General features: G+C 39.3%; 1 protein-coding gene across 2 annotated transcripts in view; it reads right to left on the bottom strand.

The window, feature by feature from the left end:
* Window positions 1-13,833, bottom strand: part of LOC124170568 (mitogen-activated protein kinase kinase kinase 7-like) — a 131,036-nt gene that overhangs the window by 91,879 nt on the left and 25,324 nt on the right. The window lies entirely within an intron of this gene.

Genomic DNA, 13,833 nt, shown 5'->3' with positions numbered 1-13,833 from the left:
TTTTGCCTTTTTAAAAAATAAAATAGGACTCAAAATCAGCAGAATATTTATTTGTATTTTAATGCAAAGCTACACTGGACCTATTATTTCCATTAGAATTCCCTTTGTAAAATGGAATTATTTTATCTACTTGCTGACAAGGAATGTTTCAAGTTTACTTGGACATCTTATCTAGCATTGCAGGCTGACGGTGTTGGGAAAAAAACTCTCGAGTAATTTCAGAAGATTCTTCAATGGTTAATCTATCATAAATTTCTAAATAATTTATCTGTGATCATGAAATGTATATTTCATATCGTGAAAGCGTAATTATTACAGTGGATTCGCATGCGGTTGAATACGGCCCAAGGGAGCTGGAGATTTGTCACACTCTGGAATGTTTACGCCGTGACTAGTCAAGGTCAAACTGGAGAGGAAGGGAATATTTAGAAGCAGATGAGTGGGAGTGAAGGCAATAAGGGAAGTGGAAATAGAGATTGCATGAGTCATAGCCATGCAATTGCTTGCGTTCACAGTTTGCCATAAGCCCTGGTTTCCCATGACCACTGCTGGGCGATGGGGTGATCGCGCGCCTGTAGCCGTCATAGGATTTCCGTGTTCCTGTTTTTCAAGCATCACGGTGCGCGATCGCGCTCAGTGATCACAAGATGTGTGTCCCACAGCAGCTGCATCACGGGCAACTTGTGCGAGATGCGGAGTGGTACCTGACAATGACATTTCTGATGTCGCGCATTGATTTTGAAGCATTCGTGCAAGCCACGTTTCTGAATCCGTGATCTTGCGGCCATGGACACGTGGTTTTCGGAAACCAGGTATTACACAGTAAGAATACAGGTGCAATCACGTCATCGCCGCTAAAAAGATCGCAGTTGTGAAAAGAAAGCTCTTAATGATTCAGGCGAGAAATAAATAATAACAAAATATGCGTAGATAATAATAGACTGATTGATTTACGTATAGGATGAAAGTAACAAAAAATTAAAGTGAAATTTCGGATTATCCGTGCTTAGCAATTATATGTGCCGCCCCTCCCCATCATTAGCTATCGGGATAATCGGGAGTGTGCTGTACTCTAGGCATTTAAGAGTAATTCCTAACAGAGTTTTATAAATATTCGACCTTAAATACTCCTTTAACAGTTATTCACCCAATGCCCAACAATAGGTCAAAAGAAAAAATGGACGATGAGTTTACCTGCACACGCTGGTGTTGAAGCTTCCATTGATGCGTCCGCACTCTCAACTGCTGAAGAGTCTCTTAATATCCATTCGTGAAACAACCAGCACAGTTGAGATGTCATATGCAATGACCGAATACAATAGAAATTCAACTGAGAGCTACAAATGAATAATGAAAATACAGGACCACTACAACATCAGACTTGTTTGTTTATAATAGTTTGAATCACCACCGCTATGGCTACTGCAATGGCTATGCACTGCACTGCAGGGTTGCTAGTCTGAAAGAAAATTTTACGACTGCAGGCTTTGCACCTGCACCCACCACTCTCTTGACCTATTAACTGTCCAACTCCATTCTGTGAATAGGTTGATGTTTTGTTTGCGAGTTATTTGTCCCCGTAATATTAGTTACATAATTTGCCACATTAAAATTTTTTTATGAAAAAATTCTCTCAGCTTTGGGGGTGTTTCACCCCCCCAAAAATTCCCCCTCTCTGCGCCACTAGCTAAATGTTCTATTTTTCAAGTGAATCAGGTCTTAAATGAATAGAAAGTATAAAAATGTAATTAAGGCATCAAAAAATTTTAACTTAACTTTTCCTTACTTGGCCTTAACTTTTCACAATCATTAGCACCTATCAATACTATCAGACTTTTTCGCTAATTCACCTAAAATCCTCAAAAAAATGTGAAATTTCATTTTAATTACTGATTTGTGTTATTTAGAGTTATTTCGTGATATCACATCTCGTGAATTTCATGGACCTCTAACTATCATATATAAAAAACTAAATTCCAAGTAACAGTAATTAAACTGTTGAACTATCACATCTACCATGGATATCTCAATAGAAATCAAATTCATGAATGATGGACGTAAAGTGACATCGCTTATTGTTAGCAAAATTCAGGGCTGGATAAAGGTTGTGAGTGGGAAAATGGAGGAAGCAGGGTGGCAGGGACATCAAGAAGTGTCTGAATTTTTGCCAGGTTTATGAATACTTTGGTTAACAGTCTCCCAGCATTGGTACAGTTTTAAGGGCAATGTGTTGTCATGGCACACGGACCAAGAGTTGTGCTTCGAATGTACGTGTGCAGATAATAAATGCGTGGACAGTGTCTGCTCGTCATTTACCTCAAAATATGATCGTAATATCCATTTTTCTTTTGATTTTCTTGTCAATCGTAGTTCTACAATCAAGTTGGAGAGATTTTTAAGGTTTTATGACAAAATTCACGGCTATTTCCAGGTTTTTTCACGGCAAACGAAATTCACAGCTTATTCACTGTTTTCACAGTTGAGTGGGAGCCCTGATAAATACATACAAACACCTTGAGTTACCCTACAGCTCAATAGCTCTTATTACACTTATTAACTGACAAAGTGTACACAAAATTGTACCAAAACAATTAACTAATGTTATGTGATCATTGGTGAAGCAATTTTAATAGCATTATACATTCGTAATAAAGAAATTACAAAATTTCAACAGTGTGAGACTTCTGATGGTGAATTCTCAGGAACGAATTGAGCTCCATAACATTAGTCCTCTTCAGACTCAAACAGTACTCTTTCAATGAGCACTCAATACAGTAGAATTTGTTTAGTACGTTTCTGAAGGGACCACAAAAAATGAACGTACCAACCAGGAAAGCGTGCTAATGAGGAAAGTAAATAATGGCAGTTGGGGTAATTGCAATCTGTAGGAAAGTCGTCATAATTACAATTACTTTCGGTAGTTCTTGTAGGATCGCCTTCAACAATACCATGCGAATAAAAATCACAATGCTCGATAGATTTCCCGAAGACAATAACATGAAAACGGCATCAATCTCCCGTGATTTATCCTATACATTTATATACTTATAGAAAGAGGACAAGTGAAGCTAAGTCATTTCTTCTTTCTCACAGCGTACTTGGAGAATATAACGACAACCCTGAGTATGTCAATTGGTTGTTTTTAAACATAATAAAAATTGGGCAAAATTTCATTGACCTTAAATTACGGCAAAAGCTGTACACATTTGCTTCTGGAATGAAACCATATAAATTGTTATATCGATCAATATATCGATTAATAACTCACGAGATAATTACATGACAACATCATTGCATGAAAATTTTTCTATTATACAGTTGAAATTAACTTTAAAAAAATTGTGTAATGTCATCTGCTTTCTATTTCTCGTGCCGAGATTAAGTATTTTTAAGCTAAGCTTCGCGTGGAGATCCAGAGAATCATCTGCTCCCGCAACAGCAGTCCAGTAATGACGCACGTACTACATAACCTCGACTGCTTTAGATAAAGTAGGAATTGGATAAGACCCATTTCCTGCCACAGCATCATCTTCATCGCTTCCATCTTCGTTTTCTTTCAACTCCTGTTCGTGAATTTCATCGATTGACATGGTTTGGCAAACGGTGAGATCATCATCACACTCCCAAAACTCGTTGAAATTCACCTCTCCAGCAAGGATTTCGGTCCACTTCCTCGAGAATTTCAATAATTTCTAAAGTTGTAATCTGCTTCACTATTCATTTTCTCTCCATTTCAATTGTAATTTAACTGCCCTAGCTATGATAACTTGTGCAATAACAAAAACTGCCCACTACCGAAATTTGTACAGAGAGTGGCACTCCAAGGCAAAAGAAGATGAGGAGCTCGGGGTGGGGAAAAATGAGGCTTCTCATTGGCTGCAGTTTTGCATAGTCAGACATTCCCAAAAAATGGCCGCAATTATTATTCATCACGTCAAAAGAATTAAGAAATGAATTTGGCTAAACCACGGCCATAGAAAGAGAGATGTGGAATGAATGTCAGAATGTCAATGGCTGATAATAATAAATTAAATCATGAATAGGGTGGTTTCCTATTATTTTTTTATTGCCTAAATCGAAAGATTATTACTCCTGGAGTACGTATGTCACGCTTTTAGATTTTTAAATGACGATATCTATTTTTCGCGATTAAATGAAAAGTGAAAATTTTCAAGAGCACGAAAACGTGACGGCTAAGCATGTATGCCGGGAAAAACCCATGTGACGTCAGTCTGGTTCCCACTTCCACCATGTGAGGTGACCTTGGGGTGAGGATATTGTGTGCCGCGGCGATGCTGGCTGCTAGTAGGTTGAAGAGTACCCTGCTAGCTGGTAGTGCTTGGCTTAAATAAGGATAATTAATACCTTATCAAACGAAGGAAACTTTCCGACCTTGGGCAGTTTAAATAGGTGATTATTACGAGATGTTTCTCTGAACCTGTGCCTCAAGCATGCATTGGTAATCTCAGACGATGTAAAATTCATATCTACTCATATAGAAACTAGGTCCCTGTGACGTGACGTGGAGTGGCATCGCATGGGCGCCAATCTGGCCTTTTTCAAATGCAGTTAAAATTGACCATTGCCATTCGTCTAAACTGGGAATTCTAAAATAAAATAATTTTTATATTATTAATACACTAACGGTGGGTGACGAATCGCAATCAATGCCTTTCGTTTTCTTTGATGAAGGAAACTACCCTATTTGGAGGTTTACAACCCCTAAGCAGATACTAGAGAACGACTTGTGGGTTGTGTCACGGCAAGCAATTGAGTGTACTAACCAGGAAAGAGCAACTTTTTCAAATGTACTAACCAAATACTCTTACCTGTATTTTGTTCCGGTGGTACTGGGACCGAGAGAAATCCCCATAATAAGGAGGAAACATTAATAAGGAGGAACGTACTAACAAAGTTCCACTGTATTCACGGAAAAAATTAGGAACGTTAATCAAATTACGACAAGGTGTATCTTGAGTGCCTGTATTGAATGTATTTGACTGAAAATACAGTATCAAAGGAGGTCACATTGAAATACTGAACTGAGTGGAGGGCATCCTTCACTTTTACTGATCCTAGATGTATATTAAAACCATCATCGTACCCTGTCAGCTAAGGCCCATATTCTTAGTCGACCCTGAAGGGCCAACTCACCCTGGATAAATCATCAGCCCCTACATAAACCGATCTCGCCTTACATACGCCACATCAAGCCCTAAATACAGGCGGTCCTCGACTTTCGTACAATTCGCACTTTCGTACGTTCAAAATTGACACCTTTTACTTGACTTCCGTACACTAAATTCGGACTTTCGGACGTTGGTCTGTAATTTTTTTAAATTCCCGCTATGTCTACTACACATCCCAACATTCATTTGTTTCAAATGGCAGCATACGCGAACAATACGAACTTATACAATGAAGGGAATTGTTGGCAGTTGACTCTAATCTGGGTGATTTATTTGGGAGAGAGACTGCCTGCTATAGGCTCCTTCATCAAGAGAAGAAGAAAGCCTTCATTGGAGAGATTTTTCAAAAAAGTTGACTAGACATCATCAAATAGCTTTAAATAAAACTAGTAAGATGTTCTTTCTAATTGTGTTTTTTTCGTTTGATTGCTGTTTAATTCATGTACACCTTCAGCAACTATATTGCACGAAAAATCACCCGAATTCTGTTTGTCTTTTGCCTTTTTTGAATAACATGCGAAATATACGTGATCACGAATGACAAATTTTGGTGTAAAAATTAAGAGGTATCCATTGCGGATTCAACAATTACATTTTGTTATGCTTCTTGATATGTCTTTTTATTTATAGTGGATGTAATAAGTAGAATGTGAACTTAAATGCCAAGAGGAAGTTTCACTCGATAGCCAACAGAGTTCTTGTTTTTGTACACTTTTATTTACATTTTCTGCGTATTTTCGAAAGAAATTAGATGATTTGAGGAATTGTATTAACGTATTATTAAAATTTAGTGAATTGAAATAAAAGGTTTTAGTACGTATATTCCGCTCTTTTGAAACGTAACCCCTAATTAGTATGGAAGTCAATGGTTCGATTTTCGTACAAGTTTTCGGGAACGCATTGCGTGCGAAAGTCGGGGACCGCCTGTATGGCCGTTTTTAGAACTAAACGGGTCCTACTTAATGTAGGGTACCCGAACCAGCCCCACACCCTACAAAAACATAGTGGCCAAATTTCGTCGAATGATCACTTCAATTAAAGAATCTACGTTACATGGATATTAAGGGAGACGAGCTCACACAACCCATTAGGGTAGTTTCCTTCATCAAAGAAAATGAAAGGCATTGATTGCGATTCGTTACCCACCATTACTGTATTCATAATACAGTGGAACCTCGATCTATCGTTTTTCAAGGGGATGGACGAAATGAACGATGAATGCGGGAAAACGATGAATACGGGAAAGTTTGGCGCGGTTGCCTATGCGGCAGGAAACGCAGGATGTTGGCGCGTAATGGTGATATTCTATAAAGGATTCATGCAGGAATATAGCTGTTTTCTATTTGATTATTTTATTTGAATTTTATGTAATACTTTTGGGCATATACTTGGTTCTACTAATATATCTTTCAATAATCCTTGGGAATACGACACCTCACTAAAAAATGTTTGCTCGCCGTCTCGGCATTCACACTGCCACGACGGATTCGGCAGTCTTATTACGACCATCTCTCATCACCGAAATTCAACTGCATGCTAAAATACGCATGCTTTGCGTCAAAACTTGTGCACATCAGAAGTGTATTCCGAAATCTGTTGCAGGCCTGTTTTTTCGTCGGAGTTCCGAAGACAAATTGTGCCTGTGGAGCACCAACACTTTCTACAGTAGTCTTCCCATCTCCGCGTTCGGAATAAGATTGCTTCAATGCCCAAAAGCCATTACGATGGTAAAAAATGTATCCCCTGGCCTAGGCTTGCTACAAACGACAAAATACATCGCTCTCTCGGAGCCGCAAACCCTTGCCTCCCCGATGGATAATCACAACGATAATCATTACGTCACCATACCTCATGGAGAGAGGGTTGCTATTTTTAAATGATGTAAGTCATGTTAAATGTACCACATAAAAATTCAATCAAACTAAGGCCAATTCCATGGAACCGTACCCATTTCGAGAAGCGTTCGGCATTCCGATTGCCGTCAAAATATGGCATTGACAAAGGCGTATCGAGGTACGATATCTCCCCTCGTCAGTGGTCTTCAAGACCCAACGTCGGTCGTCCACTTGGGATGAGAAGTTCTGGATTCAACCCAAAAATAACGAGCCAACTAACGGAACATTTTATTTATTTTCTAGGAGGGAAATGTTTTCATGCGCTGATATATTAAAATTTTGTTTTCTTACCTCAGTGGGTATTTAAATCCCCACACAAACTCCCTTGGTGAAACTGAAGAAAATAGCAACCAATCTGAAAATATTTTAGTCGTAGGTGCGGCACTTCCTTGTTGTTTTAATGCGTCCTTCAGGCTATAGTCAAATATTGATGGGATGTCATAAAATCAGGAAAGCCCTCTTCAAAATTATAAGGCTTAAAAAAATAAATAATTCCTCTCTATTTTATAGCGTTTTTTATTTGATTTCCATTCATTCACTCGAGAATGCATCGCTTCTCTTCAAACTGGGCGCCAAAACACCGTAGGTACTACCATAGAATAAGTACATACTTACTCTATGGTACTACAGGTACCTCAAGCATATTGGAATTTTAGTGGTTTTTAATAAGTAACAAACTTTGTCGAACAAACACAAATTATGATTGATAAAACCCATTAAATAATAGTACCTATTGAATTACTTTTGGCTAGGATACACTATTAAAACTGTTCACATTTTAATCACTACGCTTTTGAAAGAAGTCATGCATTGTCTTCTGTTTCTTAGCGGCATTCTGCCGTAGTCGAAAATATGATTTTTCGAGACTTAAAATGTTTTCACGATCCTCGTCGCTTCCACTATGCGCATAGAAAAACACTTTCACTTTTTCTAAAGCTTCGTAAGTCTCGACAAAGCTTGGGATCACTTCTACTTCGTTTTCCTCTTCTTCCTCTACAGCCCCAGTAGATGTGTGCGCTTCGCACAGTTCTTCAATGGTTTCAGTGCCACTTGTAACCACATGATGATCTACTGCTACGTAGCTCTGAAAATCGTATTTCTGGGCTCTACACATTTCTTCCCATTCTTGACCAAAATCATCAAAATCATCATCTGCAAGTTCATTATTATCAATCGGGTATCTGTGCCCAGCTTTACGGAAGCAATTTTGAATTGTGTTCTGGCTCACTTGTTTCCATGCTGCCATAATATAGTGGAGTGCTTCAAGTACGTTTAGTTTTTTCTTCATTGCCTTTCCTGACTCCATAAGGCAAATGGATTTTTGTACGAGGCGTTGTCTATAGTACGCTTTTAAACTGCGTATAATCCCCAAGTCAAGTGGCTGGAGCGTACTTGTACAGTTTGCTGAGAACCGTACCACTCTAATATTCCTCAAAAAAGACGTGTCTTTGGGGTGTGCCGCACAGTTATCCACAAAGAGGATAATTTTTCTATTTTTCCCCCCCATTTGCGCATCTAATGCATGGAGGAACGAAATAAAAAATTCTGTTGTCATCCATGATTTACTGTTTGCGTAATATTTTGTCGGCAATTTTCTTACGTTTTTGAAGCACCTCGGTTTTGGCGATTTCCCTATCACAATCGGCACTTGCTTGTCGCTGCCATCACTATTCACGCAAAGCAAAACCGTTAGCCTGTCTTTGGATAATTTACCTCCATGGCAGCATTCTCCTTTATAGGCCAATGTTCTATCAGGAAGCACATTGAAAAACAGACCAGTCTCATCCGCATTATACACATCTCCTGGATCGTAGCCCTCCAGAATCGATGGCAGACTTTCCAGCCAGTCATCCGTGGTTTCAGCATTTACTTCTGCACTCTCTCCCGCCAGCTTCTTGAATACAAGACCATGTCGATTTTTGAATCGACTTATCCAGCCATTGGAAGCCTTAAAATTTTCGACGTTCAATTGGGTGGCAACAATCTTCGCTTTTTCCTTTAATATCACTCCATCAACGGGAATATTAGACTCCCGTGCCTGCTGGAACCAATTGAAGAGCACCGTTTCCAATTCGGCAAATGTAGACTCCTTGCCAGTCTTTCTCTTCTTGGATGCGCTTCCACATCTGTCTATTTGCTCTCGAATCTCACTCTTCTTGGACATTATAGAGTTCAATGTACTTGCTGGCAACCCGAGACGTTTTGCAATGTCAACTCGCTTTTCCCTTGGATTTTTTTCCACTTCTTCAATTATTTTGAGACGATCTTTCAAAGTTCTCTTTTGCTTCATCGGGACGGCCATGGTCAGAAGACGAATAAAAGTTGAACAAATAAAAATGACACCAGGCTTCGCAAAGCCTCAAAGAAAACACTGGCTTTAATTCAGCGAACACAGGAAAATACGGAACCACTCGTACGAGGTGAAGTTCGGAACTGACGCTGAGCCGATTGTCGAGGGTGAAGCGCGACCAAAGTGTGTAACAAAATATCCTGAGATATCCCTATGTTTGTGAATCTGACAAGAGAGATTTATAGCAAGTCATAGTTTGTTATCTGATATTGTTTACGGAAAAAAATGTTGGATCAACGGCCGAGAAGCTCAAATGCCAGGGTATCGAGTTTCGTCTGCCTCGTCTTTTACCAGTCATTTGTTACTCACCTTTGGGGCCAATAAGTGACTCAGACAGCAATTGGCTTCCAAAAATGTTAGCTTTGAAGATGAAAAAGGTCAGGGGGAGCGAAAGGAGGAGGGGTGAAATACTTTTCTATCATTCTCGGGTAACTTGATATTTCCTTTCGGAGCTAATGAGTTATGGCCTTCGTAACACGAACCCGTCGCGAAACGTGACCCGGGTCGTTAAATGCCTCTTGGTTGGTTTCAAAGAGGAAGAAAGAGTCAGAGGGGGTGGGGCACAAGGGCTGACGGGAGGGGGGTAGCTGATTGTGAGAACGGTGAGAACTGTGCAACATAGACAATCCCACGGCCCCGAGCTGCTCCGGAGGGCACTATGGTGCTTCCATCTCAATACTATGTGCCGGTCGAATCCGCGAATGCCACATCGTAAATACGTCGTTTCATTTTTGTCAAACGATGAATGCGGGAAAAAAATACATCGGGACCGTGATCTTCGAACGACAAATGCGGGAAAACGATACTTCGGGGAACGATAGATGCGGGAAAAAATTACATTGTCTTTATGGGACTTTTTTGGGACCAGGGACGGCGAACGATGAATGCGGGAACGATAAATCGGGGTTCCACTGTATACAAATTATTTCGTTTTAGAAATACCGGTTTAGACGAATGGCAATGGTCCATTTTTATCCTCATTTGAAAAGGGCCAGATTGGCGCCCATGCGATGCCACTCCACGTGACGTAACAGGGACCTAGTTTATATACGAGAAGATAGGAGTTATACATAGTCTGAGGTTACCAATGCATGCATGAGGCGCAGAGCTCAGGGAAACATGTCTTAATAATCACTTATTAAAACTGGCTAAGGTCGGAAAGTTTTCTTCATTTGATAAGGTATTAATAATCCTTATTTAAGCCAAGCGCTACCAGCCAGCAGGGTACTCAGCTACCCGCTAGCAGCCTGCGTCGTATCAGCGCTAAGCCTCGCCTCAAGGTCACCTCACTTGCGGCAGCGGGAACCAGTACGACATCACACGGAGATTTCCCAACATTCATACTTACGCGTCGCGTTTTCGCGCGCTTGAAAATTTTCACTTTTCATTTAATCGCGAAAAATAGATATCGTCATGTAAAAATCTAAAAGCGTGAAATACGTACTCCAGGAGAAATAATCTTTCGATTTAGGCAATAAAAAAATAATAGGAAACCACCCTATTTAAAAAGTAAAGTAACACAGCAAAAAGGTATTAATACTACCACATTATACCCATCAAGAGAAATAAATAATAAAATTGGTGGAAGTGTTATAAGTAAAATATAGTGGTATACATCATCTTGTTCCTGCAGATAGTATATATTAATATTTTTCCTGTTTGGCACTAGGTACGCTTTTGAGAAATCAATACTGTTTACGTACAACCATAGAAAACATATTTTCATGCCGCTATTTGCCACATAATAAACTGAACTACGAAAGGTAAAAGCAAATGATGAACCTTGACGATGCAACATAAGTTCTCACGTCAATGTATTTATCACTATCTTGTACATACCACTTTTTAAGTAATTTAAAGACAATATGATTCTACTTTTGGCTCGATAATAAGAGTATTTGTAGTGATAATTAATGTACCGATACGACCTGGCAGACGACACTGTTTATTTACCTAGAGCCGTTGCCCTAACAATACACCCAAAAATTATCCGATGTCTCTTCTTAGTTTCATAATTAGGTCTCATTACGCCACTAAGGAGGAAAATTGGCGCTATGCCATCATCTACGTCATATCTGAGAACTTGACTGCAGAATTACCCCCACCACTTATGCAGGGTCGACTGAGAAACGTATGTAGGGGCCTCCTGTTATATAGGGACGTATATGTAGGGTCGACTAAGAATATGGGGCTAAGACGCAATGTCATAATGATAACATTTACCGTATAATCGCATGTAAGAGCCGCACACCTAAAAGAGACAAACCCCTATTTTGAGCATCAAAGCTAAAGAAAAAAAAATTTGCAGCATTTTTTTGATACTACTGCATGGTGTTGCCTGGACTTTCAACAGTTATCAAAATTTCCTTTTCCAATACTAAAAATTTACGCGGCATTTTTTCAGTTACATTTACACAATATGTATAGCGCTCCGATAAATGTATGTATTCACTTGTAGTCTTAACCTTATGATGCTTACTAGGGATGGTTGAATCGGATACCTCGGATCCAAATATCCACGGATAATACCCTTCACCTTATACTCTGGATCAAAATTCATCAAAGAAATTAATCTGAATCCAAAATTTTAAATTAATGCTTTTGTGAACGCAACATCCCATAAGAGGGAGTAGATAGAGTTCCAATCCTCTCTTCGTACACGCCGGCTATAAAGGTGTGCGAACTTCGGATATGCGCCTCTATTCCGGTATTGTCCGACAGCTGTGACTAAATTGATTTTGGGTGAAGGCCGCTCGCGTACACTCTCCGGTCGCCTCTCCCTTGCCCCAAATGTACCAAAATTCACACCAAGTGCGTCTTTTTTCTAAGTCTAACTAATATTTTATGTTTCAGCATTGTCTGTGGAGGAATAATCACGAAAGAATTACCCAATTATCTGATATCCAGTCTGTATTTCTTATTTCAGTGTCATTCCTCATCTTTTGCTGATGTAAACAAAGTCTGGGTGAATTCTTTGACGAATTTCTCCTCCGCATGTATAATTTAAGCAATATTTAATCTTCAAATTTGAACGTTCATCGATAGAATTTTGAATTTCCACAGCCTTAAGGTCAAATATAACGGGAGATACCGTGACCTCTTTCCAATATATCATCAGCGGGTAGTCCTTTACGTCGATATTAAAATCTAGCTATTAAAAAAATCTCGGATTGGTTGCCAAACATATCCTTGCAACAACACTAATTGGGTCCCTGGATTGCCCTCCCAATGTTTATGTCGCAAATCTAATTCAACTTAGTGAAATTAGCAAATAGACCACTGCAAGGGATGATATTTTATGCTTTCCTGGTGAATTATGCGGGTAAAATCTTCTTGGGATTCAAAAAAATTTATCCCTGAGGATGAGCCCCGAGTTGGAGCTTGAAACTTTGGCCATTGTGGAGAAATTAACCCAGTGGGAATCCCGAGAAGAGTTTACCCACACTGCAATGGATGTTGGAAATATGCTTATACCAGAGGGATGACGCCTTCTTTCTGGGTGGTATTCACTTGGTGCCGTTACATTCAAATCCTTTTTAATTTTGTGCATCTACTTTTCACTCGGAAAGGAATCGAGAATCGCAAATTTTACAACTTCTGCTAATCCTCTGTCGTGACAGGGGAGGGAAACCCCAAAAAGTGGGGCCCTGTTTCTTCAACTAACACCACATATTCCTCTATAACCTTGGATTGATAAGTTCTCTTGCCAATTTTACATCAGACAAGAGTATATAGTCTCACATTCGATCAAAATGAATTCCTTTGATGAGTCCCTTTGATACATCTCTTTTTGTATTCACAGTAATTAGCATCTTTTTCTTTCTACACAAATCTTCATCTTTCTGTCTACAAGTAATTCTAGTACACTACCTTGGAACTATATTACGAAGTTATGATTTTTGCATCAACTAAAGTTGCAGGGACGATCATTACTGTTGCTTGGTTCTTGCATATACCTCTATTATAGTTGGCAGACGCATTTTCCCCGGACATAAGTTACAGTTTGAGTTTAGTCTTTAATGTTTATTTCATGATTAATGTAGAGATACAAATCGGCTGATTTCTTGTCAGTTAAATTTTCTGCGGTTGAATTGATGAAGAAAATTTTTGATACTATGTCCATATATAAGAATTAACGATGTTGACTCAACGCTCTCCGACGACTCCCTTTTTTTCCTCAGTCGTCGAGTTTCATTAGGATTCAATCCAGCACCTTTCGTTTCGTCCGCTTGTCCCCCCAAGGTTTCCCAAGTTTGACTCAAAATTGAAATGAGTCATTCGGTAGAAAATGCTGAACAGCAAACAATAAAAAAACTATTTCTGTAAATATTTTGCACGCGGGATCACCTTATCCAGATCAGCTCCACAGCATTGACCATTTTTGACAAAGTTCACGGGA

The sequence above is a fragment of the Ischnura elegans genome, chromosome X (genome assembly GCF_921293095.1).
Source record: "Ischnura elegans chromosome X, ioIscEleg1.1, whole genome shotgun sequence".
Taxonomy (NCBI): Eukaryota; Metazoa; Arthropoda; class Insecta; order Odonata; family Coenagrionidae; genus Ischnura; species Ischnura elegans.
The sequence above is the reverse complement of the archived record's forward strand: the minus strand, read 5'-3'. Positions and strand labels throughout refer to the sequence as shown.